At 46.8% G+C, this 19,274-nt stretch overlaps 1 protein-coding gene across 1 annotated transcript in view; it reads left to right on the top strand.

The window, feature by feature from the left end:
* The first annotated feature begins 591 nt into the window (after positions 1 to 591).
* The window catches only part of nsfl1c (NSFL1 (p97) cofactor (p47)), a 59,398-nt gene continuing 40,715 nt past the window's right edge, over positions 592 to 19,274 (top strand). The window contains exon 1 of the mRNA XM_080733543.1: positions 592 to 616. The gene's annotated coding sequence lies outside the window, so the exon portion shown is untranslated. The remainder of the gene's footprint in view (positions 617 to 19,274) is intronic.

A 19,274-nucleotide genomic window follows, 5' to 3' on the forward strand; every position in this document is an offset into this window, starting at 1 on the left:
CACAGGCATCTTTGGACAACTATCTCAGCACAAAAAGTGTGTTTCTTTATGATGCTGTTCAATGCATTTAACTCAGCATATAGCTTTAAACCTTCATCCAGCCAGTGTTCCTTATCATCCAAAGCCTGCCAAACAACTTTGATTGCGTCCGACAGTTTGAACTTTTGTTGTTTTAATCGAGCAGACTTCTTCTTCGTTCAGTCAATGCTCCTGGGACTAAAAACTCTTTATTGTTCTTTATTTCAGAGAAGAGGACTTTATGTTGCAGAGTCGGCTGTATGCAGGCTATTGATTCCAAATGCAGCTGCAAAGTGAAGTCAGGTTTGTGTTTCTAGCCTGCCAGGATACCACATATTCAGCATTGTACAATTCACAAATGAAATGACTAATTTTGTATATTATTCAGAGTATAGGGGAGTTTCTATTTATGTTACTGATAGATTAAATAAATTACTTAAATATGGATCCATAAATAAATCTATAACCAAATAAGACTCCAAAAGCCAAAAGGACTATATCTTAAATTGTTGTATATTGCAGAGAGCAGACAAGGAAGACAAAACAGTGATCTGCCATCCGAGTGGCAGCTTTCTAAATCTCTCTTCTAAAGATGGTGGTAAGACATATGAAGTACAATATCACCGTGGGACTCATTGATTGGTTCACAGATCATAACAAGAATACAGAGACATTGGTTCTTCTAGTAACTTTCCACGTACTGTAATCATGGAAACATGGCAGTTCCGGGTGGAGGTGGCATGTGTCATCTGTTCGACACCCAACTCTAACCCTTACCCTAAACCTAACCTCCGTGGGGTGAGTCGCTAACCCTCCCGACGCTCCTTTGTCGAAATGACGGTCGTTCGAAAGAGCGAGATTTCCCCGGCACAATATACTGTATATTTATTGAATTCAAACGATAGATATTAACTACCAAAATTATCCATCAGTTACCTATTGTTTTGACCTATTCGACAAAACTAGGCCAAAGCAAGTTTCCCTGATAACTTAACTTCAAATTTGATCTCAGAAACCTAAGCCTATTTGTATCATACTACAAAACTGTTGCTGAACCAGCAGCCACAATACAGTAGTACATTTGTAGTCTATACTTTTAAACCCTGTTGGTTCACCAGGTGTATAACTTGGTCCCCTCCTGTTTTTCCTCCGGTTTTGCCGGTCAGCAAGCTCAGCTCACGTGTCACAACATCATTCATTGTGAGGTTTTAGACCTGCTATTTTCGCCAAATGTTCACCCCAGAATAGAGAGGGACGCTATAGGGTCCATGTAAATGACAGAATTTTACTGTGTACACAGACTGGACAACGTCAGGCAGATGCGAATTCTCCTGTATGTGTACAGAAGGGAAGAGAAAATGAATGATGAATAGGAAAATAACAAGTGTGCTGGGAATTATTCGAGGGATGACGATAGAGCGTTTGAGATGAGCTTTTGTAAGGAGGCCTGGGGGATTTTTTGCCATAATGATGTGTAGTCATAGACTAGGTTAAGGATAGCGTATAGCAGCACCTCAGTGGTACACGCACGCGCACACACACACACACACACACACACACACACACACACACACACACACACACACACACACACACACACACACACACACACACACACACACACACACACACAGGCCCATAATACTTTCTTATGCGTAAGTGCAGAGACCATGTCAATAATTTATTTTGCCTGTGAAGTAGTCGTATGCAAACACCAAAGAGACTCAACATCATTCTGGAGGGCTGGTCCACCATTTAAAAAGGGGTCGTTCTCTTCACTTCCACATAGACATAGAGTATGTTCATTTTTTGCATCTTGACTCAGTGTTTTCAATTGTTTTAAAATGTGTGTGTGTGTGTGTGTGTGTGTGTGTGTGTGTGTGTGTGTGTGTGTGTGTGTGTGTGTGTGTGTGTGTGTGTGTGTGTGTGTGTGTGTGTGTGTGCGTGTGTGTGTGTGCTTGCTTGCGTGTGTGTGTGTATGAGAGAGGGAGAGAGTGTCTTCCATCTCAAAATGGAAATAGGCCTACTGTGCTTCCACATACTAAATATGGAACTTGCCCAGCCTTGCCCTTCATATCATATACTTGGACATCACCATTCCATGACTTAAAACCCTGAAATAAAGTCCTGTGAGGCAGTCGACAGTCTTACAAGACTTTGGATTGCATGCTTTGACGTGACAGCTCCCTCATGTTCAAAAACTTGCAGACATCATAGTCTCTCAGTCTGCTGTCCCTCACATCTCCTTGTGAATGTTATTAGATAAGATAAGACCTTTATAAGATAAGACTTTTATAAGATAAGACCTTTATAAGATAAGACAAGGCAGAGGAATGTAGGTTTAGGGCTGTGGTAATAAGCCTGATTTATACATTGTTGTAAGATGCTGTCATTTGCTGAATCACACTGCGTTGAGTATTGTAGATCAGCTATTTTTGTATGACAATATACATTAAGCATATCTCATCTCATCCACTTAAATGTTTGACTGGAACTGCTGTCGACAAGGCAGGAAAAAGGGAAGATTTAACATCACATCTGAGTTAAGGAGGGAAATCAAAAGCATTTTAAAGGTAATTTGATATCGTTCAGCATCCAGTGAGGGTCTCTATGTAGTGATGCGTGGAAGCGGGGGATTGAACTCGGGACTCCCACTGGCCAGGGCTGTTGTGGGCTGGTTCATGGCCGTACTAACTATGGGGGCTACATCTACAATGACGATCGGTGGAAAGAAGTTTGATCCCGCTTGAAGGCAGCAAAACACAGGTCAACAAAAGTAGGTCTACCTGACAAGTCTTATGCCTGTGTGTCTCAAGGGGAGGAAGGCAGGCAGAGCGGTATTTCCTTGGGGTGAGTTGAGAGAGAGAGAGCCTCCATTACCCATACCATTGGCCATTATGATGTGGGTGGTGGCTGAATAGTTACTGAGTAGCAGTTAAGTAGTCACACCTGGCCTGAGTCAAACTAATTAGACTCTGGTCTGGGCGTGACTTCACACCCCAGTGATTGCTACAACCCTTTTAGCCCCTGCAGACACCCTTCAGGCTGTCTGTGCTGTGAGCAGCATCAGTAGGCAGAGGTGCTGGAGTGCTTGGCTGTGTCATAATCTGATGATGGGATCAGACCTGGCTGGGACCACATGCCGCCTTCTTTGGGTCTGTCACGATCTGTCACATCTGTTCCCTTTGTTTAGTACGTCATGTATTAATTTTATTAATGTAATTATTCAGACAATCATGGCAAGCAGGGATTATTTTATATTCCCATCCTGTGGATTAAATGGTCTGACGCTGTCTTCTGATTTATTCAGCCTTGGTCAGAACCTTGTCAGAATAGGATCTTTCTCCACCCTGCTGTTATTGCCAATGTTGGCCTCTAGATTAGATAAGGAAACATCTTGGTATTAGTATCATTAGGTTTATGGGAACAAACTTGTGTTAACAGATACTTTGTATCACCGATACAATTGTATGGTAACGAATACGAGAATAACTGTTACTTGACCTCAATGTTTGTTTAATAGTGTCACCATGATGGGACTAATGTGGCATCCTGACCATAACCATTTCAATATGACTAAGCCCTACCAACCAATCTCTCTCCAATTCAGTGGTGCTCTCCAAAAATAGCTTTGTCAAAGATGACTGCTTTGAAACCTGCCTGTGTGATTGGACATGTCACTCTTGATGAATTGAATACACAGGACCACAATGGAAACAAGGCCCTTGGGATTTTCTGTTATCCTTTTAGCAATCAATGTAATATCGTACCACTGTACCATTTGCAACTGTTAAAGTATTTCATCTATGAATCAAGACAAATTATAAGTTAAGACAACTGATATATCTTTGTACAATTATCTAGCAAACTGGCCAAATTGGCCAATATTAACAGTAGGGCATTCACGAATTGTGATTGTTAGTATTCGACCTCAAAGTATTTGAATAGTCGAATATTCAACAGGAAATATACATAATATTTTTTTCATCCAATAAAAACGAGCACTTCTCGGTCTAGTAGTGACAGTTGCATTAGCTGGCTCTTGCTCCATCGTGACATCGAGTTTGCCGGCTGGCCGCTGTTTTCCCCACTGGTAATTAGTTCTGGGGGACAAAACGTGACGCATGACATCAGTATAGAGCATTAATCAATTAATCCACCACCAATGGTCATTGACAACTCATTCTTATAACTTCCTATCTAGCCAAGCTGTATAAACCATGAAGAAATATATAAGAGAGAAAAAAATTAAATTAAAGAATAATCGAATATTCGACTTCGGTGAACAATGTTGAATAGTGACTTTGATATTAGAATATTCTGTGAATGCTCTAATTAACAGTCGTTAGCACGAATGCCTTTGTACGCTAATAGGAATAGGCTAATAATACATAGGACTAATGCTAACAATGCTCTCTAGCTGGAGTGTTGAGGTCAGAGGGTCAGTGTGTCAGCATGTCCTTCAATAGACCCAGGGGAGATGGACTGAATGAAACCAGACAGACTAACAGATCAATTGCTAATGGCAATGATGGGAGGGCCAGCAATGTGGAATTGTATGTCCAACATTTGACTTGTAAAAGTATGATGACCCACAAAATTGGTCTGAAACATCAAAATGATTGTCATCAGTTTGATTTATCTTCTCAAGACCATTTAATGCCTTTCCAAAAAAATCAAATTGAGTTTATCGCAAGTACGGTAACCATAGATGATATCTAAGTCACACGCGCACGCACGCACGCACGCACGCACGCACGCACGCACGCATGCACGCGCACACACACACACACACACACACACACACACACACACACACACACGCTCGCTTGCTGAGAAAATAACCCAGACAATGAAGCAACACAGTCCTCTGTCTACCTGCGCTCTCCTGTCATAACATCAGTATGACTGATGTCATTCACAGTCATCTTCCTCTCAAGATCCTGTGTCCTGTAACTATTTCCGGCTATTGCAGTTTATCACATACAGTCTTCCTTTCATGTTTGCTTTATTGTCTCCACCAGCCGAAGGCTGAGGGAGAGTATGTTTTCCCCTCCGTCTGTGTGTCCGTGCGTGCGTCCGTGCGTGCGTCCGTGCGTGCGTCCGTCCGTGCGTCCTCGCAGTTTGTGAGCGCCAAATCTCAGTCGCCGTTGGCCCGGTCGCTGCCAAAGTGAGCACACACATTCCCTGGATGCCAATCTAGAACCTCTGCCCTAAATTTTTCAAATGGGCCTTTTCTAGCGCTAACTAGTGGCCGATGTTTGCTAAACACATTTCTGTGCACTACTCTTACAGATTTTGTCCAAAAATCCTACAAATCGGTAGGCAATATCTCGACAGTCATGTGATCGACACGGATCTGTCCGATTTTGCATATTCCATCCTGATTGGCTAAGATTGGCTTCCAAAGTTTGTGGGATTGAGCCGTTTTGAACAAAATGCCTCAAATCACAAACGCAAAGTGCAATTATCATGAAATCGCGCACACACGCTCCCACTAGGCCGAGGAAGAAATGCCACTTAATTTTTTTTTAATCAGCCTCATGGTGGCGCTATAACAGCCCGATTTGTGGTTTTACCTATAACTCCACCGATCAGTTTCAAACTTTGTAAGCGCACTCCCTAGAGGCTAAGGATAAACCTTTGCCCTGCATTTTTCACATCAGCCTTTTATAGCGCCACCTTTGGGCCGACTTATGTAAAACACATTTTTGGATATTACTCCTTGAGATTTTATCCAAAAATCATGCAAATCGGTACACAGTATCTCTATAGTCATGTGATCAAGTCCGATCCGTCTGATATTTCACATTCCATCCTGATTGGCTGATATTAGCTTCCAAAGTTTGCAGGATTGCTCCGTTTTTGAACAAAATGCCTCAAATCATCAACGCAGCTTGCGATTACCATGACATTTGCCACACATATTCCCACTAGGTCAAGGAACAAATGCTACCTTTTTAACATTGTCCTGTTATAGCGCCACCAGCAGGTAGACTTTAGCAAAACACATTTTTGGAACACAATGCTTGAAATCATGCATGCAGCGTCCGATTGCCATGAAAGATCTAAGGTGAAGAACATATGCCACCCTTTTTACATTGGCCTATTATACAGTAGCACCACCAGGACGCACGGCCTGGTGGAGACCTGTGCTCGGAAGAGCACTGCTTCTAGTTGTTAATCATTTTGTACTTTTTCTATTAAGCTCTGTAAAGCACTTTGAGATGCATTTCATGTCATGAAAGGTACTATACAAATAAAGTTTATTATCATTATTATTATTGTTAATGTGTATCTGATCAGCCCTGACCATACGCTTTTCCTGAGGAAATTCTAATTTAGACCAATCAATAGTGAGCCCAAGCATTTTTCCATACTGTAGATAACTGTGTTTGCCTAATAATAATATAGCTTGTTTGATATACTTTGTGCACCTATGCATGACTCATTATCTCATCCTTCTCATATCCGATTCTTTAAACAAGATATTTATTTATTTGTATATTTTTAAAAGGTATGTTTGGGGCTTTTATGCCTTTATTGATAGGACAGTAGACTGACATGAAACAGGGAGAGAGATGGAGAATGACACGCAACAGAGGCATTCAGGCTCGGGACTCGAACCAGCGACATGTTGTCAGGCTACTCTGAACTTGGATGACTTATTCGATATTTTATTCGATTTTCTTACTTTTTTTTTTTTACTTTTTTTTGTACAGCACAAAATAATCTTCACAACTCCACCCCCCTCCCTTCAGTCTCAGCATCATCTGCTTTCTGAATACTAATCACAGTGTTATTATGACACATCCTTGTTATACCAACACACATCACCTACAATGCAAAATACATGCTGTATTATACATGGATGTGATTCTGGAGTTCCTTCTGATGATCATAATGAAGTGAGCTTCTTGTCTTGGAGGAGTGTTGTTTGTGGGAATGTGTTGTGGCGATGGTCTCAACATGTGCCTGACCTCCTCATGTGCCAGCAGTCATCACAGAGATTGGTCATGGGGCCTCACGTGCGGGGAAAATGTGAATGTGTGTGTGTGTGTGTGTGTGTGTATGTGTGTGTGTGTGTATGCTTATACAAATTAATGTGTTTCTGTGTTATGAGCCCCCCGGGTGGGGGGGCTCTGTATGTTTGTTGCTCCAGTGATATGGTGTGTGTGTGTGTGTGTGTGTGTGTGTGTGTGTGTGTGTGTGTGTGTGTGTGTGTGTGTGTGTGTGTGCGTGTGCGTGTGCGTGTGCGTGTGCGCGCACACAGGCGTGTGAGTGCGTGTGTGTGTGCGTGTTTGTGCGTACCGTATGTTTGTGTTTGTGCCAGTTGTCTCTGAGAAGACCGTTGGACCACAGCTGGTACACAGAGATATGACGGGTGAGAGCAGCTGCCAGCCGGACTCTCAACTGAACTGTGGGACATTATCTGATGGAGCTGACAACACAGCTGCCGTGATTGCCTTCCATAAACAGCAAGAGGAACTTCAAGTTCCTCTGCAGAACTGTTCTGCAATCTGCACCCACACAGAATGGACCATTGTTGCACGATTTGAACTGAATGTTCAAAGTTGGAGGACTGTCACTGTTACTGAACCTTCACTGACATTTTCACACGTGTCATTGTCCTGTCCAGGCACGTGCACACATAGGCATGAAAGGGGGCTTGAGCCCCTGCCCGTTTACCCATCTGTAAAAAGTGCCCTCTCCAGACCATGAATTCAGTTTTCACTATGGTGAACGAAATGCAAACTGCCCCTCTTTCCATGCCATACCTGAAGGCAGCATTCAAGAGAATTGCCTTGTCCAAACTCTCCTGAACTTGAAGTTGTAAGAATTGCCCTCTCTGTGTAGAAATCCATGCTGTACACCACATTTTTTATGCTTAGTTCAGTGTGGTATCAAGTACTGTACTTGGAGGTCTGCTATTTTAAATATTTCCACCACAAGGACCTTTTAGATATTTCAGCCCCTGCCTCTCTAACATTCTCTGCACGTCCCTGGTTCTGTCTTAAACTAAATGAATCTACCATAACTACTGAACTTAGATTTGGGAGATGAGGTGAGATGACAAGAAGATGAGACAACAAGATAAGAACGCTATTGTTTTCAAGATAAAATGTAACATAGAGGTCCTCTGTTACCTTTTGCACATCTGTTTTTGCACATGAACATTGTACACTTATTGATTGATTTGATTATTGATATTAGCACTTTGGTCATTTGCTAAGTTATATTTTGCACTGTAAACAAATACATTAATAAGGCAATAAATCATGATTTTATTGTTTATTAAATACATTTTCATTCTGGGTTTGTTACTTTGTTTCCTGTCCATCTGAGCTGGCCACTCAGTCATGAGGAGTTCCACCTGTGGAAACAAATGTTTGGTGGTGAATCATGATGGGCAAGTGCAATACATCTGAGTGCAATACATTTAAGAGCAAGTGCAATACTATGTGTAATATGGTTTGCGTCCAATATAGAGAAGTGCAATGTAGGTTAAGTTTGATTGAATGCTCTGTTCTATGTCGTCCAGTGTAAGTGGTCTGGACCATAGTCAGGATGGCAGAGGGGGGCTTTTGATGTGTTTTTGGAATTGCTAAGGATATTGTTTTAGTGTACTGTTGTATCGGTGTGAAAAAGGAATAATTGTGACCTGTGTGTATTCATTGAGATTTGTATTTGCGACCATAGGTCGCATTTAGTATGAAAACCTGCAGATCATGTCTGTGCGTGCGTCATGCACACATGTGGTCTATGACGTCAGATATCTATGATGTCAAACGTCAGTCATCTCCATATTTGGGAAAATATGGTTACATTTTGGCCACATTTTTGGCCAACTTAAACAACCAAGTGCGACGCGAGTCACACTTGAAAATGAATTCCATCCTAGTCCCTTTTATGCCCATATGGAGATCCCTGATGTCATCAATATTAAGCCCATATCTGGGAATGACCATATATGGACATATTGTGTCAGTCTCTTTTTGTTTCAGCTTCTTGCTCTTAGGGCGTCTAACTGGTATAATTTTATGTGGGTTAAAAGTATTTATGTATTTATAGTTTCTTCTAGAATACACCCCCAGGAATGTTGCAATCCAAGCTTATTATCCCCAGCTGAGTATAAAATGCTGCCAGTTATCATTTGACAGGGCTGTGAGTGTAGAGCTGGACACCATCGTGCCATGGGTGCTCCATTTGTGTCATTCATTCGGTGTTGGTGAATAAACACACATTTTGATTGATCCGTACCATCATGCCTGTCTGTGCTGATTTCCAGCAGCTAAATGGGCCAGCCAAACAGAAATCAAAGTGATTTTGTAACATTGATAGCAATGATAGGAGAATGACATCATGTGAACATTATACGGTATAGTATCTGTCATAACTACAGCAATCTCACATTTTAAATGTGTGAGTTCCAGAAAGGTTCCATGTGTATGTGGGCCTATGACCTTCCCTGTAGAACATTTCCCAGAGTAAATGAGCGGTCATACGGTATCTAATATGCATAACAATTCAAGATTAATTGAAGTCTGAATCGCGCATTGAACTGAGACAACAAAGTGATTGAAAGCCTCCCGCGGGGATAACCCCGTTCCCAAATTGAGTGGAATTGGAAATGAATCGAGCCCAAATCTGTTTCTCCCCCATACGGCATCCTCATATTCTCTTGAACAAAGACAGGCGGAGAATGACAAGAGAGAGGGCAAACGCATACCCACAGTATTCATGTAAATAAAATCATTTTGCAACAACAACGTTGCAAACAAGAGCCTCTGTCTCTCACAGTTTTCAGTTTTCATCCTTTTTTCTTTCATCCTATTCAGCTGGCGGAGGAGCTTTTCAGAGAGCAAAACCCCAAGTCTGATTAGAGATGCAGAATGCAGCCCACTTTTGGCTCTCTCTATGTCCATAAAATCTGCTTCCGTAAACCTCCAAAGCTTTTTCTCTGTGACACGATGGGGGCTGCATGTTGCTCAATCTGTTTTGACTCAGTAAAGTGGACATGTTTGGTGTCCAAACAGTATGAAAATACACACGCACGCATGCACGCACGCACGCACGCACACGCACGCGCACACACACACACACACACACACACACACACACACACACACACACACAGGTAAAAGGACCACAATTCGATACAGCTGAAAGACGTACAGACACCTACACACACATCTGAAACCTCTTGTTTATTGTCATACCTCCAGACAAGGTCCCCCATTGGGATAACAGCGCCATCTGGCGCTGCAACAGAGTAAAACTCATAAGCTCCCGTACGAGAAATATCATTTGTCGGTAGGGCTGTCAATCACAAACGAGGGCACCGCCCCCGAGTGTATATAAGCCCTGCGGGCTATCATAACTTCCTCTTCCGCACCTCTGCTTACCTGCAACTAGAGTGTCGCGAACTCAGCCATATAAGTATAATTTTCTTTAAAGTTTAGCCTAAGCGTCGGCTAGGAAGTCGGCCACCGGCCTTTATAGAATATCTCCTGTACGTCTTTATTCTTCAGTTCCAACAGTTTCGGCGTTCTCACCTGTTTCTCGCTGTAAGTTTCCAGCTTCTTCTCTGAGCTTGTTATTGTCCGATAGCCTCTTGTAGCTTAGCCTAGCTTCAAGCTATCGTTGTTCCACGGCCCTCGGCTAGCATGCTGCTATCCTTGTTCCCCTGGAAGTGTGCTCGATGCTGGAGACTTATCGATGGTGAGGACACCCACCCGCGGAATTTCCTTCGATGATCCCGCAGGCTGCTTCATGTGGTGAGTCTTTCGAGTGTTAGCAAGTGCCTTGCTTGCTCGTTCCTTGTTTGATAGCCTCATGCTAGAAGGCCCTCACCAGGGCACTGATTGCTAGCGCGCCCTAGCTGGGTGTCGCTATTTTCTTTACTTCTAGCTGGCTAGGACTTTCCAATGTTTGTCCGGTGGTTTCTCGTGTTGTCCCCGCCGCCCTGGTCTCGCCGACCAGGGCTACGGGCCTCTCCTGGCAGGTTTTGTGGGCACGCAGCGGTGCCCGCTGTTTGTGCTTCCTTCACTTAGCCTCCACTAGCCTTGTGGCCTGCCTGGTTTTCCCTCCACCGGACTCTGTTGCCTCCGGGGCTCGCGGCGCTGTACGCTACAGCGCTGCTTCTCGCCCCGGGCCGCAGCCTGCAGCCACTACGCCTATAGGGGGCTCCAGCGCGCCGCTGGTGCCCTACGGCGGACGGCTGCAACGTCACGGGACTACTTGCTGGTTCTCGCCCTCTCTCCCGCCGGTTCGGCTGGCCGCCGTCCCAGGGAGGAGAACCTGCTAGCCCGCCCGGCCGCTCCCACGCCGGGGGCGGCTAGCGGCGTGGTTTTTTCCCGCCTGCAGCCACGACGCCACGTTGTTTCTGCCTCCGGGGCTCGCGGCGCTGTACGCCACAGCGCTGCTTTCCGCCCCGGGCTGCAACCTGCAGCCACTACGCCTATCGGGGGCTCCAGCGCGCCGCTGGGGCCCTACGGCTGGCGTTCTGCAACTTCGAGGGACCCCGCCCGGCCGCTTCCACGCCGGGGGCGGCTAGCGGCGGCTCCGGTTCCCGCCTGCAGCCACAACGCCTATTGGGGGCTCCAGCGCGCCGCTGGTGCCCTACGGCTGGCGTCTGCAACCTTGAGGGACCCCGCCTGGCCGCTCCCACGCCGGGGGCGGTGAGCGGCGACGCCGGTTCCCGCCCTCTCTCCCTGGTACGGCTGGCGCCGTTTTATTCAGGGGAGAGAACCTACTGGTCCGCCTGGCTGCCCCCATGCTGGGGGTGACTAACGGCGACTTCCTCCTCCTTCCCCTTGGATTTTTCGTTCTCGGCCATGCTGGCTGAGCCCGGATCTTCCTGGCACGCTTATGTTCTGGTGGCACGCCTCCGAACAACGCTGTTAAAAGCGGGGATGAATTTGAGAGTGAGGATGAGGAGGGATGGAATTGGGTTGAAGGCTCTTCTCCCAGTATTCCTCCTACAAGTGAGTCTTGCAAGTCCTCGGTTCCACGAGGACCCTGCATCCTTCCGCCCACCTCCGCCTTTACCCCCTCTCTCCCCTCCTCCATGCAGAAGGAGTGGAATGGGTCGGCGGCGCCCCAGTACATCCCGCTCTCCCCTCCACTGTGCCAGTGGAAGGGGGCCTGGGTCTGCGGCACCCGGACTGTGGTTTTTTCCACATGGTGGGGCTCAAGGAGACCACTTACTTGCGCCCAAGCGCACTGAACACAGCTCTCCCCACAAGGCTTGTGGGAAGTGGGTGTGTTAGATGACATAGGGTTGAGGGCCTAGCCCTCCACGGGGTCTGGGTTCCGTGACGGCACACGGTCCTCCTCCCCCCGAATGCAGACGTTTGAGTTCTGTCCCACGCAGGGGAGAATGAAAATCTCTGTTGCCCAGTAGCTTTTTCCCATGTCATCAGTAAGAGTATGGTAGTCGAAACAAAACTTTTGTTTACCTACCTCTCAGTCCCTAGCACAAAGGACCCTCCTCTCTGCTTACAGCCAGTCAGTGTATAGAGACCCATGCAGGGTTCTTTATTCACTCAATGGATTACTTATTGTCCCAGTCCTGCAGACTGGTGACAATTAAAAGGTTTTTCCCTGGTTTGCAATGGGCTCCACTGTTTTGCTATTAGTCACAATAACAAAGCTTCTCTTCTGTGCTATTCTCCTCTGTCTCCACTGAGCGGCACTGTCGTGCCGAGTTCAGTTCAGAACAGGAGTATGGAGTGTTATGTACAGCATCTTAACACTCTTCAGGGACGCCGAGCCGGACTCCTCCCACAGAACCTGTGGGATGAGGTGGCGTAAATGACCTTGGACTATGGGTACAGGGGTCCCTGACTACACAGGGACCTCCTTCCCCCAGGCGCTAATATTTATTTTCCTTATTCCATGCAGGGATAATGAAAATGGTTACTGCCTCCCTTGTCCCCAAGTTTAAAAAAAAAAAAAAAAGTGTTTTGAGCGAGCGTGGCCTGCTCACTCCTACACTTGCACGGACAACCTCTTATCGCTTGCAACCGCTCAGTGTAATGAAGCCCATGCAGGGCTTTCTACTCACTCACGATAACAGATTTCCCAGTCTTGCAGTCATGCAGACAGGTTACAATCAGAATGGGTTGCAGACATGCTGAGGTTCCCACCCATGTTAACTGCGGTTCACAGTGGTGCGGTTTCTCCTATGTGCAATTTTCCTCTGCCTACACTAAACGGCACTGTAGTGTCGATTCTAGTGCAGGACAGGAAGTGTTTCACTATCGGTGTGTGGGATTATGAGTTGGCCTAAATTTCCCTGCAAGGAACTATTAAAGGCCTCAGATCTGGTTTAAACGTTTACACGTTCTTCCCCGTGCTGGGGTAAATGTTTTTACGTAACGAACCGTATTTCGCAGAATGCTCTTTCTGTTTCTCTTTCCACCACCGTTCAACATGTTGACGTCACGTCCGTTGGCGCGGCCGTCACCGGATAAGGAGGGGAGCTTCCCGGATACGGAAGTGCTAATCCCCAACGTTCCTTCTCCCCCGTGCAACCTAACGGTTTCTCCCTCGTTTCACAGCACGTTAGCACGTTGTGTGAAACGGTTAGGTTCCGAACGGAACCCTTGTTTATTTAATACCCTTGAGGGTATTCTGATAAACATTGGAGACTGTGCAATCCGAGCAATGGGTGTTACGTCAGTAACACGTGGCCTTAGATTGCATTTCTTGAACCACCCCCGCTTCCAGCTGGGGTAATTACACTCGAGCTCGCGCTTGTAAGCAGGGGCTCTGAGTGAGGAAATAAGCTCGGTACTATGCAATGGTGCTGTAGTAGAGCTCTTACGAGACCTGAACCAGCTTGGTTTCTGGACTCGAATTTTTCCTGGTTCGTGGAAAAAGGGGGGGGGGGGGGGCTGCATCCCTTCTGGATTAGGGATATCACACCAACTTGGTGTTGGCCCACCTGAAGGCCTTGGGTTTTCAACGTCTTTTTGGCAAAAGTATGTTGACGCCCTCCCAGCAGATCTCCTTCTTGGGGATACCTCTGGATTCGACCACGATGTCTACCCGCCTCTCTCTGGAGGGGGTGGACAGGTTCCTGACGTGTCTTCGCTCCTTTCAAATTGGACCAAGTGGTCAGTTACAAGGAGTGTATGAAGTTGGCAGGGCTGATGGCTTCAGCGGTGCAACTTCTTCGCCTGGGCAGGTTTCATATGAGACCGTTCTGGCGGTGGACACTGACGCTCAGGATTCCTCCCCTGCAAGGGTGCAGGGAAGTGGTGGTCAGCCAGGCCTGCATGGATGCGCTGGTCCCAGGGCGGGACCAGGCGTTGTTAATGAGTGGAGTCTCCATAGGCGTGGTGGTGTCACGCAAGGTGATCACCACAGACGCCAGCCGCTCGGGCTGGGACGCCACCCACGAGGGGCGCTCAGCCAGGGGTCTGTGGACCCCGGCCACGTTGGAGTACCACTTCAGTTATCTGGAGTTAATGGCGATCTACTTGGCTCTCAAGTATTTCGAACCGTTTCTCCGGGGTTGTCATGTCCTGGTCAGGACGGACGACATGGCAGCCTTGTACTTTCTCAACAAGCAAGGCGGCCTCTCCTCGCGCACGCTGGATCAGCTGGCGCGCGAGATGACTCTCTGGTGCGTACCGCGCCTGAGGTCCTTTAGAGCCTCCCATGTTCCAGGCCTTCAGAACGGCGGCGCCGATCTGTTGTCCAGGGGGGAGCCTCGCTACGAGGATTGGTCTCTCCACCATGCGGTGGTGAGACAGATCTTCTCCAGGTTCGGTCAACCTCGGTTCGATCTCTTTGCTTCCCAGGAGAACGCGAAGTGCCCCCTCTACTTCTCAGTGAGGGGACCTTCGCCTCTGGGGGTGGATGCGTTCGCACACGAGTGGCCGGAAGGCCGTCTCTATGCGTTCCAACCGCTGGAACTGATCCTTCCCACACTGGAGAGGATCAGGAGTTCCAACCTGGAGGTTCTTCTCTTGGCACCGTCCAGGGGAGTGTGGAGGTCTCTGATCACCCCACTGCTCTACCGGTCCCCCTGGCAGCTCCCCTTGCATAGGGACCTGCTGCGCCAGGCGGGGGACGATATCTTCCATCCCGACCCCCAGGCCCAGACCTGTGGTTTTGGCCTGTGAGAGGGAGAACCTGCTAGCCGCAGGCTTCTCAACGGCGGTTGTAGCTACTTTTCAGAGTGCTAAAGCCCCCTCCACTAGGGTGGTATTTGATGGAAGGTGGAATGTTTTCTTGGACTGGTGTGAGCTACAGGAGCCACCTGTGGTGGCTCACTTGGCTCCAGCCCAGAAGGCGTTAGTTTTCTTGCGGGACCGCCTGGACCTTGGTCTGGCGTTCTCTACGCTTAGGGGTTATTTAGCGGCTTTTGATGCCTGTCACCTGGGGGTGTCAGGCATGGGCCTTTCTAAATTCCCTGAGGTGGTCAAGTTCATACACGGTGTCGACCGTTTAAGACCTGTGACTAGATTTTTGTTCCCTGCTTGGGATCTACAAGTGGTTCTTGAGGGCCTTTGCAAGGCACCCTGTGAACCGATTGGGAGGACCTCTTTGAAACATTTAGGTTTCAAGACAGCTCTTTTGCTTGCCTTGTCTGCGGCTAAGCGTGTGAGCGACCTTCATGCGCTCTCTTTGAGCCCTGATTGTATGAGGTTTCTCAATAATGACTCCAGGGTTCTTCTTAAACCTCAATTGAGTTTTATTCCTAAGAACCGAATGGTCCCGAAGGAACCTGTTGTTTGACGGCTTTCCATCCTCCTCCGTTTGCATCGGAGGAGGATAGGCGTCTTCATTGTCTTTGTCCAGTTAGGGCCCTGAAGGCCTACTGTGACAAGACGGTGGACAGCAGGTCTACTTCTCAGCTTTTCGTGGTCATGAATGCCCGTCAGCGAGAAGCGGTGTCCAAACCCACTCTGTCGAGATGGATTGTGGATGCTGTTAGGTTGGCTTACACCCGGGCTGGGTCTGAAGTGCCGGAAGCACTTAAGGCCCACAGTACTAGGGGTGTGTCTACCTCTAGGGTTTTGTCCAAAGGTGTCTCCTTTGAGGAGATTTGTGCGGCGGCGAATTGGTCTTCGCCGTCCACCTTTGCGACCTACTATCACCTGGTCGTTGCGCCTTCTGCTATGGCGCATACGGTTCTAGGTGCTGCTGCCCCGCCTACTATGTAGTGGGGCGGCTCTCTCCCCTTCCTGGGACAGCTTGCTACTGTCTCTAGGATACCTGGGGGGGACCCCTGAGTCTTTCCCTTATATTACTGTAGTATTATAAGGCGGACCTGTGTCTGCCCTTAGTGCATATGGCAGGCCTCGGTCTGTCAGGGTCTCTTTTCTGTCTAAACACGCCCAGGCCCTGTGGGCCTGGGTCGGATCAGTCTTGAAAGGGGTCACGTCGGTTGACGGGACCTCCTTTCGGGTGTGGTCGGTGTGAACGACAGTCTTGTCGGTTCATGGCTTCTCGGGGAGTGTATGAGTCCCAATGGGGGACCTTGTCTGGAGGTATGACAATAAACGTATAGGTTCCGAACGGAACCATGTTTATTTAATACCGGAGGACAAGGTCCCCCAGAATAAAGCCCCTCGGTTCGCTAGTTGCGGGCGCAGAGGTGCGGCTTTAGAGGAAGTTATGATAGCCCGCAGGGCTTATATACACTCGGGGGCGGTGCCCTCGTTTGTGATTGACAGCCCTACCGACAAATGATATTTCTCGTACGGGAGCTTATGAGTTTTACTCTGTTGCAGCGCCAGATGGCGCTGTTATCCCAATGGGGGACCTTGTCCTCCGGTATTAAATAAACATGGTTCCGTTCGGAACCTATACGTTTTGGGTGCTTTTCAATGTGCAGGCTCCCACTCACATGAATTGAAAATGCACCAGCTTAGTGCACACAAGGATCTCATCTCTGCCTCCTGCCCCAAGCGAGACAGCTCTCATACAGCACAGATATACAGAGAGAAAGACTCGTGTCATACAGCACAGATGCTCAGAATGACAGGTCTTTGAGTAGCAGAGAGATGGCAGGGCTTTTTGAAGTCATTCCACGCACACATTCCATAAAGAATGAAATATGTCACAGAGGATCAAATGCCATTTGTGCCGCGACATCCTGCCATGTTCCGCTTCAAGTGTGTTGTACCACATTGAGTCTGTGTATGCCCAGACAGTGTCATTGCAATTAGATCACTTTTCAATTGCTTTCTCCAGGGACCCGAATTTTCAGGAAAATGTCTTTCCTCCTCTCCTCTCAGGGCCCAGAATGACATTGCAGGCTAAACGTGGAGATTTCTCTTCACAAAATTGCCCCTATTTTTAGTGCATTATCATATAAAGCCTGCAGCATTTTATTTCAGCCTATCTTCCAATTGCAGGGAGCTGGAATTGCGATGGCAATGTGCACAACATAGTAAGTGAGCTTGTTACAAAATCCGACCATTTCGGTGAGGGACTATCAGTTGTTTCTGTGGAATGATTTAATTTGGTTTAAGGGTACCATGACCCCACTTGGGTCCCACGCTGGGATTCTGAAGAACACTGATTAGATGCAGATTCTTGAAGCGAGCTGTTTTTCTTCTCCGCCTGTCTCTCCACCTCTCCGTCTCTTTCTCATTCTGTCCTGCTGTGAGCTTGGATGAATGTTTCACCATTGTAGTTAAGGAATGGTGTGTGTGTGTGTGTGTGTGTGCGTGCGTGCGTGCGTGCGTGCGTGTGTGTGTGTGCTTAAGCATATGAGTGTGCTATGTATACTTGAGTTTGCATGCTTGTACTTGAGTATGTGCTCATCTGCATTGGTACTGTACGTGGGCATGCATGTTTGTGTGCGTGTGTGTGTGTGTGTGTATGTGTGAGTGAGTGTGTACAATATGCACCCTCATGAATGCAGTGCACTATCCACTGCACGTGTATGTACCGGTATGTGCGTGCTCACATCTGCGTCCCATTCGGATTTTCATTTACATGTATGTGTGCGTGTATCTAGTACATGAGTTTATGCATGCACTGGCATCTATTTAAAGTTGGGTTAGGAAATCAAATCAAGGAACAGCGGTACAAGATTGGTCCTGTTCCCTCGAGCTAACATCTATAGAATGCAGCAGGATCAGTCTCAACAGCGGCATAATCAACCTCAACCACAAACAACCAACAGCATGTAGGGCAGCCTGACTGCTTGTTTCAGTCCTTAAATTATCTGTATTGGCAATAATAATTGGCTCTATTTCTGGCTGCTTGTGCAATTTGCTATTACTTGGATGGAGTAAGCTTTGGGGCTGTGCAAAACAAGAAAGACAGATTATTGAGTCTTAGCAATGATTGCAATTTAAGTGTATTAGATGACTGTATTTTTCATAATGCTGTCGCAGAGATATGTTATACTGAGTGGTGGAGTATAAGGAACTCTGGCAATACCACAAAGGAGCAGGATTGTGTGTGAGCGTGTGTGTGTGTGTGTGTGTGTGTGTGTGTGTGTGTGTGTGTGTGTGTGTGTGTGTGTGTGTGTGTGTGTGTGTGTGTGTGTGTGTGTGTGTGTGTGTGTGTGCACGTTATAGTATAAACTGTAATGACCATGCACAAAAAAAAATGTACTGTATTACCTAGTATTGGATCAATGTTCACACATTTCTGACAATAAAATTGGATACAATTACCTACTCTGCTGTCTAATTTACTGGGCTGTATTGTATCATTAACAATAATATACTGTACCAATTAATGTTTTCTGTTAAAGTACTTATTATATAGAAACAGAATAGTGCATTGATGGGACTTGGCAGTACTCTGGAATTTCATCTGCTGCTATCATTTAATGAATATTGCACACTCCTTCTCCCTCCAGAGTTTCCAGTTGGTAATTGAGTGATTTCTCCTCCTCTCGCTCTATAACGGGCTTGTCATGCTGCGCTGTTCAACGCATCTTCAAAAGGAACCAACTCTCTTATGGCTCAGAGGCTAGGCGTGCAAACTAGGTCGCCAATATGAGCCTCGGAAATTTCACAAGGCAGGAAAAAGAAAGTTTGCAAGGATGAAAAATGAAAGAGGAGTGCATTATTAAGGTGCGACGGCTCAGGCCTGGAGTAAACGTTTTGTTTTTTGTTTTTTTCTTCGTTTGTTGGTCAGGGCCTGCGGGGATGCAAAAATGCACTTGTCCACTTAAAATGTTTAGAAGGCATTCATTTGCTTAAGAGGTCTGTCTTGAAAATGTTCAAGGTGAGGCAGGGATACATCACCAGGGAGGAGGGGAACAAAGAGCA

The sequence above is a fragment of the Nannobrachium achirus genome (genome assembly GCF_963921795.1).
Source record: "Nannobrachium achirus genome assembly, chromosome: 9".
Lineage (NCBI taxonomy): Eukaryota > Metazoa > Chordata > Actinopteri > Myctophiformes > Myctophidae > Nannobrachium > Nannobrachium achirus.